Genomic DNA, 17,866 nt, shown 5'->3' with positions numbered 1-17,866 from the left:
CCCCACCCCAATGGGGCACACCTACATTCATCTTGAAGAGATTGTTACCATTGCTGACTGCCTTTGTACTATATTTCCAAGGCCAGCAACAGGCTATAGGTTAGTGCAGCAAATTCTACAGCAAGGGAATGCTGCTTAGCTTAATTATTGTGTTTTGATTTTGGTTAGAGTTTTGATTGCCTTGAGTATATGGTTTTCTTTCTTCTCCTTTGAAGTTTGTTATTTATTATTTTTTGTTACTGTAATTTGCTGTTTTGCTAAGGCTGTATAATGTATACTTTGACTCCTCCACTTTAAGCTGGTATTGAATAAAATTAATATATTTTAATGAATAAAAAGGCAATCTCTAATTTTTATCTCATAATAATCGTCTGTATTCATGTGTGGTTCACAGTCTTGTAACAGTAGAAGTATCAGGTAGGAATGGACATCTTCAAATGTAAAGTGGCTTAGGCTTTGTTATTAGTTCCCAACCAGTCAGAGCTACACAAAGAATTGTGCTTATGATGTGGATAGTGTGACACACTTTTTGGATCCCAAATTCCTGCTGAAAACCACATCCATGCTGTATCTTTGTGGTCATAAATTCAGCTATGTTAAAATGTACTACTCCTTGGATGCTCATGATGAATATACAGAGGAGAAACACAAGAGTGTTTCTCTAATACATGCCAAGAAATAAAATTATTCACTAAGGGATTATCAAAGAAATTAGTAACCACAGAGCTGTATGCCTCTTGTTTCCTTGAAAGGTAGCATCACTTATAAATGGACAGCAGAGGTAATGAGTTCTAAGACCTATTGGGAGATGTTGGGTTTTGTTTGTTTGTGTGTTTTGTTTTGTTTTTGGTGGTGTTATTGTTGTACTGATGATGATTTTTGTCCTCTTGTCCTGGAAAACATATTTGATGCCTTTTTAAAATTTGGTTAGAGTGTTGTTTCTGTTTTTCCATTATTTCTTTTATGTGTACGGGTGTTTTTCCTGCTGTGTGTCTGTATACTACATGCATGTAATTCCCCTGAGGCCAGAGGAGGTCAGTGTATTTCACCTGGAACTGAAGGGAGTGGGATTGTTAATCATTGTTCTTTAGGTCCTCTGAGAAACAAATTCTCAAATGGATAAGCCATCTATCCAGCCCCTGCTTGGACTTTTCTCCTTCCTTGTGTGGTGTGTTAGTTGCACTGGATCACACCCAACAAAAGGGAGATGTTTCTTCAGACCTGTACGGACACATACATGGGACAAGCATGCTCAGTGTTTAAACTTTGAGGCCTCCATGTAGGGCATTAAAGTGGGTCATGCCTCAGGATCTCTTATTGTCAGGAATGGAGCACATTTCTCATGTCTCATTCTTCATGACAGTGCAGATTAGGCTTTATCAGATGAATTACAGAATTGAGAACTCTCTGAGTGGTGGAAGTGGGAAATAAATCATGATCAAGTACTATCAAAACAGTGTTTAGATTAAGCTTCAGACAAGGCCAGGGTAATGGAACATTCAGCAGAGGACACAGGACTGTGGGGTGAATATTTCAGCTCAAAGCTAGCAAGAGAAAGGGATGGTAGATGTTGTCTGTATCTTTGCTCTACTTCTACCTTTACTCTGGCAAGTGACTTTGCTGTGAAGACCCTCCTAGATTCCCTTAAATCTGAGGCTAAAACACAGACAGAAAGACAGCCAAACAGCAGACAGGCAGACACACACACACACACACACACACACACACACACACACACACACACACACACACTTGTTCATTTTCTACTTCTCCTCTTGGGGTTGTACTATCTCCAGATTGGAAAACAGTGTCTTCATCAATTTCTTATCTCAACCTCTCCCACCTTCCCTCCATTTAAACTTTCAGTCACATCCGTCCCCTGCTAATTTCCCTGACCACCTGCCTGTACGAGCAGACTTAGTGGCCACTTTATTTTGATACCTCACATTGCGGCAATGTTCTTCTTTCACCAAAGCATGCACCTTTGGGTCAGTTTTGCTCCAGGGACCTGTACCTTCTGCCCAGCAATTAGCCTATGGGTTTGTTTACTGAGAGGTCAAGAAACAATTGAGAACAGGACCTTAACATCAGAACAGCCCCCTACAGGTAGATGGTGTGCTGTTACCATAGTAGATCACACAGTATATTAGAAAATGTTTCTTCAGATGAGAAACTGATTCTGGTGAATCTCCTCTGAATTGTGTGACTTCTGAGATTGTGGAGGAAGTAATCCTGTGCATCTCCAGACTGGTGTTGCCAAATCCAAGAGCAAAAAGAATCCCCTCTCTATGAATGATGGGGAGACCTACACAGAGAACTTCAGTATAGACACAGAGCTTCTTCAGTTCCATGACTGAGGTGATCAGGTGGTTTGCAGTCTCAACAAGTACAGTCCTTTGTGCCAACTCTCCAAACCAGGGCTCCTTCCCTTATTCCTACATGGTTGAAGGAAAGAGCAGACCACCTACAAATTGTCCTCTGATTTTAATGTTGGGGTTGCAGTGTGTTACTCCTCACTCCAAACTTCAGTGTTTTGCTGTTAGGTTTCTTAACTGCACTCATTTCGTTAATAATTACCACTTTGTCTTAATCTTACATTCTCTCAAACACTTTTCTACATCTATTTGCTCTACATTTTACTTCTAATTCTCACTGTAAACCTCATTAAATGTGGTCACTACAGATCATTTCATGAGGTCTTGGATTTTCTTCTGTCATGTTAATTCATCTTTTATTTTTGAATTTAGCTTCACTCAAAATTTCAAACTGAAAGAAGAATGCAGCCAGTTTTTTCTTTCTTTTCTAGGTTTTGTTTATTAAAACTGTTTATTTTATAAACACATTCTGATTGTTTTCCTCTAAATCAACTCTTCTAAGACCCTCTCTTCATCTCCTTCTATCTGAATTCACACTCTTTAAAATCTCTCCTAGTAAACAAATAACCTTTTAGATAATATTGATAAATTAGGCTGCCTCCATCTTAGGCTTGAAAACAATTTTATAGTAAAGAAAAATTATGTTCATTGTTGTTTATGATTAAATAAGTTTCTCAAGGATTGGCCTATAGCTTATCAATAACCTTAGCTCAAATGGCTGTCTACTACCTGTTCCAGAATGACAAAAATACCTTTGTTTCTTCTAAAGATAATTATGAGCACATATTATTGTGACCACCATTTGTGACCACTTTGCTCTGAGGCTCACCTTCAAACCATGTTTCTGTATCACGTGGTTGTTATGATGCACTTGTTAGGTTTATGTTCTGCTTCTGCAGCAACACTCATTTGCCTGGAACTCACTAAACATAGGCAGAAACATAGTAGGAGAAACTGAAGCAGATGCTATGGAGAGGCATTGCTTACTGGCTTACTCCTCATGAAGCCTACTTTCTTTTACAACTCAGAACAATGCCTGGGTTGGCAACACACACAGTGGGCTGGAATCTTCCACACTGATAATTGTTTAGGAAACAGTCTAATAAAGTTGCCTGTTGGCCACTTTTATGGAGGCATTTTGTCAATTGAGGGTCTCTCTTCCCAACTGATTCTAGCTTATATCAAGTTGACCATAAACTAGCCAGCATATTTAACAATAATTTATATGCTGAGAAAAAACTAAGGAAACAATTACATTCACAGCAGCAAAAGAAAGAGAATATTTTGGAGAAAACCTAACCAATGACATAAAAGCCATCTGAAATGAATACTAAAGCACTGAAGAAATTGAAGACACTGGAACATAGAAAGATATCCCAAACCACAGATTGGTAAGATTAATTCTGTAAAAATGGTCATTCTACGAAATGTAATCTATAAATAAAATGCAATATCAATGAATTGCCAATTTTTATTCTTCACAAAATTAAAAAAACAATTTTAAAGTTCATGTGGAAGCACAAAAGACATGGCTAGTCAAAGCAGTTGGGAAGAATAAGAACACCATTGAAGGTAACTCAGTACCTGAGTTCAACTTATCCAAGTCTAACTCAGACAAATAGTCATCATCCTTTGGTCTTATTTTGGATTTTAATTTTGGGTATATGCATTTTATCTTTTTTCTTTGAACTTCTAAGTCATTTCTCTCTTTGGGTTGAGGGAATCTATTTGGTTTGGCTTCCTTCCTACTACAGAAATGTACAGTTAGAATATATTTACTATGTGTGAATTATCCAAGCAAACAGTTGTGGTACCATGAAGAGACTCCAGAATTTCAACACTGTGTGTTTTCACATGAGGGATGCTTGACCTATAGTCTCCTCCTGAATGTTCCAAGATAGGGAACTCTGGAATTCCCAGAGCACCTTAGTAAGAAAAATCACAATTGCTGTGAGGGAAAGGCTGACCTTTAAAACTTGGAAATATTCAAAGTATTATAATCTACTCCTGAAAATAATTTGCCACTTAATAAGGCATCACAGGTGTCCAAAATCCCAAAGTATTTGAAATATTTTCCAGCAACCTACCTGTTGTGTATTTAATTAGTTTTTCTTTCATCGGAGAAGGCACAGATTGGAGGTATAACCTTCTAGAAGTGAATTAAAACTCATTAAAAATGATGGAGACTATGATGTTCTGTTTGTCATGCATAAGATGTGCAAAGCCAAGACTGGATCAGGCTCCATGAAGCTCTTAAGGAATAATTTTCTTTGTTTGGGGCAATTTTTAACAAGCTCCTCTCCACAGGGTTGACTGAGAAAGTGGGCTTGTCAGTGACTGAACACAACTCAATACCCCATTGGAAATAGATGAGCAGCCACTTTTACCAACAGGGCTTCTCCAAAGAATATTCTGGCAGTGGAGCCTTTTGGCCCTTGAAGCAACTATTGGCATTCAGCTTCATAATTGTATCTCTTCTCTTTCTACCTTTAAGAACGTTTCAACACACAACCTAGTTCACTTTTGTTTCAGATTCCATCATTAACCCTTGAAGCCTAGGAAACATTATCTTCCTGAAGTTCTTTATCAACTGCCTCAAGCCTTGATGATACCATCATTACCCAATACTGAAAAATGCATTCCTAATTCCATTTACCTTTAAGGGTAGCAGGCTTTTATATAACTGAGAATTTGGAGTAAAGTCTTCCTGAAGAAAAGAGGAACAGCTAATCCTTTATGTTTCATATAAATAACAGGCCATTCCTTGAACAAATAATTGACTGGTTGAAGGCTATCTAAATGTGTAGCTTATTCACTATTTGAATCTTATTTGTGTTTTTCTGAATATTAATTCATCTCATTTAGAAATATAAAATCAAAGAGCAAGACTATACAATGAAATTCATACTTTCCTTTATTGAAATCACCCTGTTATTCCTGCTGTTTTCGTAAAACCACAACCACATAATGAAATTCATTTCTATACTAGGATTGACTATTATTCCAATTTTTTTATTTTACATAATAAATTCACTGCTGTTTCTCTGCATAATTGCCACCTTTGATCATTGTCATAGTGATACTACCTAGCTGAAGGAAGTAGTCCAGGACAGCACAAACAATTTGGAAAGGAGTCACATGATTTTTTCACTCTTACACCTGAGCGTAGTAAGCCACTGTTAGTGGTGGTATAATCTGCCATTCCAAGATGGCGTTGGCATCGTGTCTTCCCAGTAGTAAACAAGTAACTGCGCAGCTGCAAAGGCAGAAAGCCCGCCAAAGTCACAGGCTAATCCCGAGGCGTAATATTGTGTAATGAGTAAACAGCCAATCAGAAGTGAATATGTCACTCTAGGGTGTATTTAAGCTGGGCCTCTTCCTGTCTTCAGCCCTTCCGCGTCTTTTCACGTCTGTGATACAGAGTAAAGCCTCGCTGTGGTGATACCCGAATTCTGACTCTCGTGTTTCTTTCCCACGGGCGAGGGGGGACACGGGAGGTGCGCGCAACACCTGAGAGGTTAGGTCACATTGTACCATAGATTCAGAAGGCAGAAGCCACAGATGACAGTGACAAACACAGTCCTTCCTGAACTACTGGACACATTTAAATGGAGGTTTCACTGGATCTCAGTGAACTCTGAGCTCTCACTGGAACTCAGAAAGGTAGATATTGGAGAAGTGATGTCTAATGGAACTACAGAGCAGCAATCCAATGTCCCTGTTGACTTTTGCTCAAGATACCTACTATGTCTGGTTGTAATGGAGAAAAGGAGTAAGTGGGGTTTTATCTTTTGAAGAAGAGAAACTTTACAATTGGATATTCCCTTGGACCTGAACTCCTTCCTATATTGCCATGAACAAGGGAGTTTACATTGCAAAAATGGGATTGTGGAAACACATGTCTGAATATATTGAAGCAATGTTTCCCCTCAAGGCATGTGCACAATAAGAAGATATAATCCAACTTGCAAAAAATTAAAGGAGCAGGAGAACCATTGTTGCCTCTGGGAACCAGGACACCCTGGGGAACTGGACTGTGGTACATGAAGAGAGCACAGGAGGAGATTTATCATGGAGAAGAATCTCCTCAAGCAAGGATCCTAGACCTTTAGGTACTAACAAAGATGAGCTGCCCATGCCAAGGTGCTAACAAACTCTCCCGTCCAAAGTGCTTGACTTGTAATGAAGCAGAGAGAAATCTCTAGCTTTGAAGGAAAAGTTGTCAAGGTGTATTCCCTGAGTCAAAAGAGAGACTCCAGGAAAGGGCACCTCAGAAACTGGTCAATGTGGGGCAAGCTGGTCAGCAGGTATGCCATGGCAGTTTTCAGTGACATCATCAGCAGTCACTTCCCTGGACAATCTCTTGTATCCAGGAGAACCCTAGAAGCGTCTGTGATATCACCAGTGTTGTGGTGACACCAGATGCCTGTGGGGTATTCCTTCAGAGCCTCTGGGTTCACAAGCAGTCTTGTTTTCCATGCTGCTCAGGCTATTTCAGAGGGACAATACAGTAAAACCAAAGACCAGACCTAGGCAGAAGGCTGTTTGTAAAGCAGGAAGAAGGAGATGGCTCTGGGGAAGACCTAATGAGTCCTAGGCAGTTCATGGGGGAGCTTCCTGGAGGAGGGGGCCTTGAGCAGGTCCTTACAGGAGAAGGGCTTAGCATCTGGAGCCTTGACATTCCTCACTGGCAGACCCAAAGTCAAGAATTTCTGATGATTAGTTTGGCAGAGATCCAGGAATTGACAAACCTGCAGTTGCTTTGCTGACAGATCTGAAATTCCTGCTGAGTGGCAAAGGATGCCAGGAGGAAGTTCTGTGAGAATAACAAAGCCTTGCTCTCAGGGTAGAGTGCTGAAGCATTTCATCCTCAATAGATTCCTGTAGGTTACATGAATATGTGATGCCAAGAACAGAGAGGGATAATCCCCTTGTCAAGTATCAAGGTCTCAGAGACTCTGGTCTTGAACACACATGATGATCACAGTCTGGGGTAAGTGGCTAGTGTATGATCTCTCATCATGCATTTAAGTAGCAAGGAAAGGTGTTGGCTTGTGGGAGATGTTTGGTGCTGGTGTTTATGGTCAATCTTTTTTGTGCTTAACAGTACAGACTACATCTTCAGATATAAACTGACAATGTCCTCAATTTCTTCTTGACTGGGAAAGCTTATGCATTTCAGGGTTAGTGGGACTGCAGTAGGGACTGAGCCATATATTTAGTGATGGTGGTTGGGAGCAGGGACATAGGTTTGGAGTCCAGGTTGAAGATAGCTTTCCTGCTTTTTCAGGGATTCACTGTGTCTCTAGAATTCCCTCTTCAGGCTTCTGTGTGGGACTCAGCATGGTTTCTCCTTTCCCTCTCCTAATTTCCCTACAAGTTTACTTTTGTTTCTCTACCTGAAGGGTCTCTTGGGAAAGAGTCCTTCCAAGCCTACACCATCAGTGAGCAGGAGCAGAGAGTGAAGAGGTTGGAGAAGCTCAAATGGGACCTTGAGAAGATTAGTAACTATAGAGACGAACTCTCGGGAATCTTGGCACATTATACTGACAAGTATTTGAAAAACAGGTAGTCATTATGCCCAGTTCTCAGCTGACTATCTTGGGCCTTCTCTGTTGACCCCAGATTTCCACATATCATAGGAGGCTACAACTTCAGGCTGTACTCATATCCAAATTCATTTTGCTGATTGGATATTTGACACAGAACTTGAAATTCAAATAAGAGTGAGATGGGGTCATAGGCTATTTTAGTTCCTCCAATGTAAATCAGAGCCCTTGGCATGAATCACAGTCTTCAATTAAAGGTAGTACTGGGTGAGCTCTCATCAGTCATTTTGAGAAGCCTGGACTGCTGTTGCTTTGTGGGAGAGACTAGCTACTGTGTGTTTATGGTCAATCATTTTTGTAATATTCTGGAGTTGCTTGGGGTCCATTAAGTCCTGTCAAGAGCCTAAAGGACCTGGTTCTACATGCTGCCCCTCAGTGACTGGATTTGCTGCAAGTCATCTGTTCATAATACAGTGAGATACTGCCATATCACTGTATTTATTTGGGATTCTGAATGTGTGTGTGTGTGTGTGTGTGTGTGTGTGTGTGTGTGTGCGTGTGTAAGACAGAGAGAGAGAGAGAGAGAGAGAGAGAGAGAGAGAGAGAGAGAGAGAGAGAGAGAGATTGTTAGTGTGTATTCAATTTAAGATCCAAGGAGTCTGTGTAGTGTGATGGGGCCTGAGGATTTACCTGACTCACTTTTCAGGTAATGATAGTGAGGAGGCCTTGGAGCCTCACTTGTAGCAGCAGAGCATGTGACTTCTGTGCTCACCTCTGATGGGCATTGGAAACTCCTGATACATGTAATAAACCCTTTTCCCTGTAAATTCTGAATATGTTCTCTGGTAATTAATGTAGCAATAGACACAAGGATTTAAACATTCTTGTCAATAAACAGAAAAAGAGTTATTACGGCTTTAAGTTGGACCCAGGCCTGTGGCACAGGCTCTTGGAAAGTTCTTGGAGACCTAATCTATTTCTTCAAGCCCCATCAGGGAGGTAAAGCAGGTCAGCTTTCTTCTTTTATTTCCCTAGCTCTACTGGGCCCAAACCAATGTGACAAGTTTAATAAGCACCAAGAGGACCCAGTACAAAGGCTCCAGGATGTGGCATATGTGAGCTGGGGTTGTCCACAATTCAACTTGAATTGATATAATCCTTGAATCCTTAGTTCAGGTCTTATTTGCTTCATGGACCATGCCCTCCCACAGGTTCAACTTTGAGACCATGATGCTGGAGATGCAACACCACGAGGTGATGACCTATCTCACGAAAATTCCTCAGCAGATCAGTGAGGCCTTGTAAAAGTGCCAATAGCCGACTAAAGAAAATCAACTTTACTGGTGAGTGACTAACTGGTGTGTGACTAACACTGTAGTTTCCCCCAGCTGTAGACACAGAATGTGTCTGGACATCATTGTCTTTGAAACAAATCCCAAATAAATACTCTGGTTCCATACTGTTTGCCTCTCAACGGGAAGTTTGCCTCCCTCAAAGAAAGGCTCTAGGATTGTTACCTCTTGGACTCATTTTGATCAAGTGTGATGAGTCAGTGAGCCCCTCCAATCATTGTCCTTCCCAACAGAGTGTCCTCTAGATAGAAAAGGTGTGCACCTTGCTGGAGACATCAATCTACCTTGAGTCTCTGGGGCACTGAAAATAGATTTATAGACCTGGTTTGCATGAGACACATAGAATGATGTCTACCTGTTGGGTCTGTTCTCCTCTCCTAGAGAAGGTTTACACTGTCTCTACCTACAGGTGGTTTTCTAATACCAATGACATATATGCAGTTGTGTGGCCCATGTCCTCTTCTGGGAGATACATGAGTCCCTGTTGGTGTCAGGATTTTCAGAAGTACCTAGAGTCTTCTGGAATGTTGCTGTCTTCTGAATTTGACGTTCCTATATGTGAGGTCCCATGGCTACTCTGGTCTGTAGTCCGGGGCTGTCTGGGGATCAGGGCCCATCATGAGAAAAGATGGTACTTGGAGAAGCGGGAGGAAGATGGATGCTGCCTAGGAATCACCATTTCTTCTCTGTGCTTCAGCATCAGGGACTGTCACCTCCTTACAGAATCTCTTCTTATGAAGACTCAAGAAAAAATCCTATGGAACAAGAACAGGCAGGTGCTTAGGGAGCAGATTACACTGGATGTGTTCTAAGGAAACAAAGAGGCTATGTGTGGAGGCCAGCATGAACACATATGACAAATACACCAAGCAGCAGCAGGTAGGATGCACTAAGGATGACCAGGGGCAGGTTGCCCTCATGTTTCACCATAAACACAGTCAAGCTCAGAAAACCATCCTCCAACTTGTCCAGGCACTCTCCTATGTCTTATCCAGTTGTTCATTTCAGGGATCAGATACAAGACTTTCTGTGGAGTTAGGCTCTTTCAAGAAGCTGGAAGATTGGCAAGCAAACCCTCTGACTCAACTACAAGCTACAATTCGTTAAGATAGATAGGGTGAACACACATTACCTACCAACTTGCAATTATTCTAGATGGGCTCTATGTGGCTGCCTCCTTTGTAGTGGTACAGAACATTGAGTGATGAAGTCAGCGCCTGTAGCTTGTTAGCTTTGTACCCATGGCTCCAGCTGCATATGTAGGGGAGGATGGCCTTGTGAGACATAGGTGGGAGACGAGGTCTTTGTTTCTAAAAGGCTGCATGCCCAGTGTGAGACAATTCAAGGGCAGCTAGATGTATTAGGGGGCTCAGTGGAGGGTATCCTAATTGAAGTAGGAGGAGGGGCAATGGGATAGAGGGTTTCTGGTTGGCAGCAATGAAGAAAAGGGATAACATTTAAAATGTAATAAAGTATCTACAAAAAAATTATTTTTTTTTAAAAAAGAGGTGGGTTGGGGTCTTGTATCTTTTCTCTCTCCCTCAACCCTTGCATTGCAAGATGGTCTCTTATCCTAACCGAGATCTTGGGTCACACTAACAGAGCCTGAAAAGCAGCTAGTCAGTCCTGGATTCTGCCACTGTTGCTAGAGTTCTTTCCTGGAGCTTGTATTCTGGAGTTGACTGGATGAACAGGGATGTCTGAAAGGCTTCTCTCAGGCTGGGAATTTGGGTGAGAGATGTGAGGCTTCAAGAGAAAAATTTCTCCAACTGTCTCAAAGTAGTCTGCATAAGTTACTAATTTTTTTTTTTTTTAGTCCCCAAGGGATAGATTACAGAGTCCTGGGTCTCAAATGAAATATCAGCTTTTAACAGTCTACATTCAATGGTTCCTCCAGCATTGTGGTCTCCTTATTGTTTCCTGCTCAATTATGGTGTGTGTGTGGGGAGAAGGTCATATGCATGTCTGTGCCAATATATATATATATATTGTTGGGTGTGTTTAGAGGCCAGTTAATTACATGTGTTTTTGATCAGTCTTTCTGCAACATAGCCCAGGACTGTCACTGAATCTAAAACTTACTATTTTGGTTAAGCAGTCTGACCAGCATCTTTAAGTTTTCTATCACCTCCAAGGAAGAGCTCCTGGAATTGTTTGTATCAAGTATTTGCTACAAGGTTTAATTACCACAGAGAGGAAGAACATTTTTACATATTTCATTGTTTTGGGTTTTTTTGTTGTTGTTGTAAGAAAACAATTTCTTAACATGGAAGAAGCCAGTGCTGTCTTTTCCAGGTGTCAGATACACAACTTGGCCCCCTGTGCCTTCTTGTGAACTTTCTTGTCATTTTGGTTGAAATCAACAGGGAAAGGAGGAGGGCGTTTGTTTGCCAGGATGGGTCTTACCCAAGACACCTAGGCTCCACATAACCCACAGTTGAGTTATTCAACCCTTTATCAAACAAACAGAACCCATGTTGCCAACACTTAAAAGTCAATAATTTCACATTTAGCCTAGCCCACCCTTCTGAAATCTTACCATGTGACTTCAGTTTCTACTTCCCAGTTCTTCCTTCATTCATTACAATTTCCTAGCCAGGGGTTTGGAGGCCCACCCATGTGAGGAACAACCGCAAAGCAGACATGTAACTCTTGTAACCACAGCAGGATATGGGTCACAAAGGGGTGCTCAGCAACAGCTGGCTGCACACATGAGACAAAAGGTGGCCCCAAGGTGGTCCTTTTCAAAGGAAACTTATGGACCTGAACACCAGCCTCTTGTTCTAAGATGGGAGTGTGGGGCTCACCACAGTGTCAGTGTCAGTTCACTTTGCATCAAGGAAACATGAAACAGAGCAGCAGGTCATCATGCTGCTACACCTAGCTCAATAGAACAAAAGGAGACAAATAGTGGTGTAAAGTCAGATTGTGAACCATTCATAGTGGGAAAATTCTTTATCACTATTGAAAGTGGTCATAGTGGGAAATCTATTTATCCATATTGAAATCATTTGTAGGAAAACCAAGACTGTGGTACATGGAGGTGAGTAGGAGGCTGCTGTGTCAAATCCATGGGCCCGTGAGTCAACAAGGCTGCTTAAGAGTCTGTGTCCCCTCTCTGCTCTTGGTGGATAGTGACTGCCTGCTGGAAGGTCAGGTGGCTCATTGCATCTTCTCAGCATCCTAGTTTGTTTTCCTCATTACCTCCCAACATTTTTTCCAACTTTTCCTAAGCTTGACTCAGTTATCTTTGGCCTTAGAGTTTGTCCTGGGTATAACTCTGTGAAAGACTGAGCTGCTTGGTGTTGCATCTGCATCTAGCAGAAGGCCCATAAGTATGGTGAGGTGCTAGAACAGGGCTACCTCAGACAGCCCCTTGGGCTCCTGGTAGTCTAAAGCACTCACTCTGTGTTCTGTCAGTAGCACTCTGTAAAAGCTGTCATTCAAATGTGATTTGCTTTAAGTTAAAATCATCCTCTAGGAGGGTTGGAAGAAATGAAGAATTTCAGACATTGCTGATGCTATAAAATGGGGCAGCCCTGTGAGAAGCCATATACATCTCTTCAGAAAGATTTACTGTAGTCCCCATTGATCCAGTGACTCCAGAACAAGAAGTAGGTGTCCACAGAGAAGTTAGGGCAAATCATGTTTGTAGTGGTACTCCACAGAGCTATCCTGAAGTAGGAACTATCCAGATGTCCATTAGTCAAGCAGTGAATAAGTACAGTGTAGTCCAGCCCTTCCATGGTCTAGGGTGATAATACATGCCGCCATTTGGTCTTGATCTAGTCAGACTTATTTTATACAAAATATCCTTGACAGAATCCCCTTACATGGAGAAAAGTCTCACTTTGTATCCTGGTTATAGAGATTTACTACTTGCCTGGGCTCATAGCTTTGGTTACAAAGCCACACAGGCTGTGGAAAATGGAGGGCCTATTGGAAGATGCTGCTAACTTTGGAGTCCCTGAGAAGCAGTGAACAAGAGCCAGGATCCTGCTTGTCCACTCCAATCCCATGATCCTATTTGCCTTTGCTAGCAACCAAGCCTACTGTGCACAGCCTTGGGAACTTGCTAAGCAGGCTTGGATAACAAGCCCTAGCCCCATATTTCCGTCCTTTGTTTATTAGGGGAAAGCATTTGTTTTATTGACATGTCTATAGGCTATGCCTACTATTTTCCTATCCCATTCACGGATTTTTTCTTTCTTTTTTGAAAAATTTATGCAGTTATGTATGTGAGTACACTAGCTCTCTCTTCAGATACACCAGAGTAGGGCATCTGATTTTACTAAAGATGATTTATAAGCTACCATGAGGTTCTTGGGATTTGAACTCAGGACTTCCAGAAGACAAGTCAGTGCACCTAGAGGCTGAGCCATCTCTCCAGGCTTTTGTTCAATTCAAGGGTTTATTTCTTATGCCTCTATACTATCCTGGATGGCCTCTTATGCTATCATGAATTGGGAAATCAAAATGTTTCTGCAATGAATTACACTTGTATGTGTGAACATGTACTTGTGTGTGTTCAGTAATGTGTGTGTCTGTCTCTTCCTCTCTGTGTGATTGCGGTGTGTGTGTGTGTGTGTGTGTGTGTGTGTGTGTGTGTGTGTGTCCATGGCCTGGCTGAAACAATGGAGCATCATTTTGCTGTCTCTGAGATGAGGAACTAGGACAGGATAGCAGGAGCCAAGGAGATTTCCTTTACCTGTCTAACTGCATTTTTGGGTCTCAGTCCTTCCACATGACTCTCTCCTCAGACATCTAGGAACAGCTCAGAACATTGTTCTGATCCATCTTTAAAGAACTCCTGTCTATGAAACATTTGTGATCCACAGAATTTGTGTCAATTGTGTACACTTTCTTCACTTTTGAACTCTCTGGTATGACCTGAGGCGATTGTCCCTTAAGTCATCCCACAGATAATACTACAGTATCTATACACAGAGCATGGGTATCCTTCTTCCTTCATGAATATTCATTTTAGAGTTCAAGGCTTATCCTTGGGAAGATTTATATGTAGCACACTTGCTGATTATAGTATCTCTTCAGTGAGCATGAATTTCCTGTGAGATCGTTTCTCTGGGGATTCACAGATGGTGGGGCTCAAAAGTAGAACCATGCAGGTTCCTGCACTCCAGATATAATAAGAGCCTTCACTTCAATAATAATTAGGGTCCCTAGATATTGCCTAGTATATTCCTCCTCCTCCTCTTTTTCACCCTCCTCCTCTTCTTCTTCCTCTTCTTCTTCCTCCTCTTCCTTCTCTTCCTTCTCCTCCTCCTATTCCTCCTCTTCTTCCTATTCCTCTTCCTCCTTCTCCTCCTCCTATTCCTCTTCTTCCTCCCATTCTTCTTTCTCCTCCTCTTCTTCCTCTTACTTCTCCTCCTCTTCCTCCTCTGCCTTTTTTCTATCTCTGTCTTTATATCTATCTATTCCTGTCTCTCTTCTCTCTTCTCCTTGTGGTCCCTGCCTCTGACACCCTTCCTACTCCCACAACCCAGTCACTCAAACTCAACCTCCCTCTATTCCCTGAAGTTATTCACTGTGACAAGTTTTATTTAATGAATAGTTTTAAATTGGTGAGCATGGTTTACACATCAAAGGCAGGTATACATGATGATCTGCTCATCTTGGAGCAACCAGGTCTTGGGGCAGAACTTAGAATTTCAGCTGCACCTGACCAACCCCCCTAAACATATGCATTATTAATACTTAGGTGGTTTTGTGTTTAAAACTAAAACATGAAATGGGAAGCTAAGGTGCTATGAGAATTCAGAAAAGCTGCTGAAAAGAGGTCTGTGTTGGTGTGTGTAAGCAATCCTCTCTTTGGAATGTGAAGGCCCTGAGCAAGCAGAAATGCATGGAAATGAACAGATGCTACCCAAAGTAGAATGAAGGCCAAACATGACTATTGCCAGGACATCATCAGCAATGACAGAAAGCAGATTCCGATGGGACTTCTTAGTGCCTGCATGTTATGGATAAGTGGTACAGCATGATGACTTGGGTTCACATCCCCAGAAAAAAGAACAGAAAGAAAAAAGGAGGGGAAGGAAGGAGAGAGAGAGATGAAAGAAGGGGAGATGGGGGAGGAAGATATGTGTTATTACAGCTAGGTTGGTTTTTCAGTTATGGCAAATATTTAACTACTTCTCTGTGATTAAAAACAAAATCAGATTGTGTCAGGGTCAGGAGACCTGTGTTGGAGCTAAGCAGTACCCCAACTAGCTATTTTTAATTTTAATACTTTAACCACACTAACATATATCTCAATGAACTCCATGTGCCATCAGCAAATGAAACAAAATGTGTCGATCATGTTCAGTCTCTCTTTATCTGGGCCCTCCCAACATAATCAGTCTCAGTAGTGTCTTCTCTACTTTTCCTTTTATACCATATTACTCCATTCACCTCTAAAATGGCATCCAACACTCTACAGGGGTCCAGAAATTATCCTTCAAAGGCACATGGATTCATCATGTTGGGAAGCCACTGACCTAGAACCACCACATGAGATACAATACTCTGGTTGGAGACCCAGCTCCGATGCTGAGTTACAGATGTTTCCTACCACCTTGGGGGTTACAGTTTCTGGACTCTGAGTTGAATCTGCAGAACTGCATGGTGAGAGGAGAGAAGTCTCTGGAGTTGGAGCTATAGGTTTATTTTGAGACCCTCTCAACACTTGCTTCTTGTGACTGCCACACTGAGTTGTCATCTGACCCCCTCATGCATACAGTAACATTCACCCACATGCCTGCAATAAATGAATAAACGTGATAAAAGTATTTGAGTGCAGTTTGGGTGTACAGACTTATTTGTAGGACCTAATTTATTTAACCTTCTGGTGTATCAACTTTATTATGAAGATTCTGGCCAGCAAAGGAGATCCTGAAGGACAAGCTGGGTGCTGGGAACTGGAACCTTTTCCCTGTGGTTGTGAGCCTTAGCTCACTAACTAGAAGTTTCTCTAACCCTCCTTTTAATGTTTTGTTTTGTTTTTGTTTTTTTTTTTCCATCCTTAGAAATAAAAGCTGCAAGACTCTATCTTACCACAAGGTGTCAGAAAAGGGTAACTTATTCTTCAAAGGCCTTTTACACTCTGATGAAAGTCAGGGAATTCAAAAATTATATAAGAAGCATTAAAATATGCAGAACAGTGGCGCGTAGAAAATCTGTTTGATCCCAGCACTCAGGAGGCAGAAGCAGACTGATGTAAGAAAGAGGGGACATTTGGGCCCAGGGTCACATTAAAAACAAGACCCAGACCTACCTTGGGAGTTACAGTGTTTGCAGTCTGAGTTGAATCTGCAGAACTCTGTAGAAGGGTCCCTGAATTCGGAGCTAATGCTTTATTTTGAAATCCTCTCCACCCTTGCTTCTTGTGACTGCCACACCGAGTTATCATCTGACCTCCACTTGGGTATCAATATTTTTTCACGTACCTACAATAAATAAATAAATAAATAAATAAATAAATAAATAAATAGCGAGATCTAAGCTAATCAAAGCTAATGATGACACTGTCTCAAAATAAATAAAATGATACAAAATTAAATAGTTAAAAAAACCAGCATTTGGCACTATGTGGAGAAAAAAGGATAATCATGGAAAACGTTGATGGGAGTTTATTTTCTTTACATTTCCTAATCAGCCTAGTCTGGGAATGCTGTGCATGAAATTCCTGAGATGCTGTTATTGAGATCTCAGTCAGTAACTTCTGAGGACGGCTTCATTTCAGAGGAGTAGATTCCCCATTGACACTTTCTCTACTTCCTCCTTCTGAAATTTTCACCTTATTGACAGAAACATTTTTTTTTTTTTTTTTGGTTCGTAATACTTGAGTGCTCTGGGAAGCTGTCCTTAATAGAAGAGATTGGAAGGTGAGATGGGAAGGAGTAAATCTGGTGTAAAAGTCACTCACTAACTCAGATTCATTCTTTGACTGTGCTAACAGTTCTCTGGGAAAATGCTATATGTCTGGACACCAAGCACATGTTAGCTGCAGAGCAGTTGGTCTCCAAGTGTGATCTAGGATTAGTACAGTATCACCCGGCAACCTGCAAAATGCACAACTGCAGATTTCTTCCAGACCTGATCCCGGAATGGAACATGTCCCAGGAGTCAGTAGGTTTCCAGTGATCCCTCCAGTTAATTCTGAGTTCTCCTGCCTTGAGATGGATCACTACTGGGGACCCCTGCCGGCAGTTGCTGGCAGTTGGCACTGTGGGCGCCCGCACACACGCGCAGAAGTTGAGGGGCGGGGTCTGCGGAGCAGGCTATGCTCTGCAGTGAGGATCAGGCTCAGCATGAGACTGTTAGTCTGGCCACCAAGTGCCTTGCTTTGGATCCCACGGAGAAGTGAGTGAGTCCCAAGTCTCTTTCCCAGGCCCCATGCAACCTGCCTTTATAGGCCTCAGGAATCTGCTGCGTGCCTAGGACGGGTGAGGCTGGTCTCAGGAGTGGGCAAGGGGGCAGAGGTGCTCAGGGCAACCCAGCTCTGAGCGCCCCTAAGGCTCCTACTAGCACTTGGGGAGCTCTCCAAGGTGTTATGGGCCTGGCATAGAGCATAGGGTGCTGGTCAACT

At 41.9% G+C, this 17,866-nt stretch overlaps 1 pseudogene; it reads left to right on the top strand.

The window, feature by feature from the left end:
- The first annotated feature begins 6,134 nt into the window (after positions 1-6,134).
- Positions 6,135-17,421, top strand: LOC117702795 (uncharacterized; annotated as a pseudogene).
- Positions 17,422-17,866: the final 445 nt, after the last annotated feature.

The sequence above is a fragment of the Arvicanthis niloticus genome, chromosome 2 (assembly GCF_011762505.2).
Source record: "Arvicanthis niloticus isolate mArvNil1 chromosome 2, mArvNil1.pat.X, whole genome shotgun sequence".
Taxonomy (NCBI): domain Eukaryota; kingdom Metazoa; phylum Chordata; class Mammalia; order Rodentia; family Muridae; genus Arvicanthis; species Arvicanthis niloticus.
This window is presented reverse-complemented; position numbering and strand designations above follow the sequence as displayed.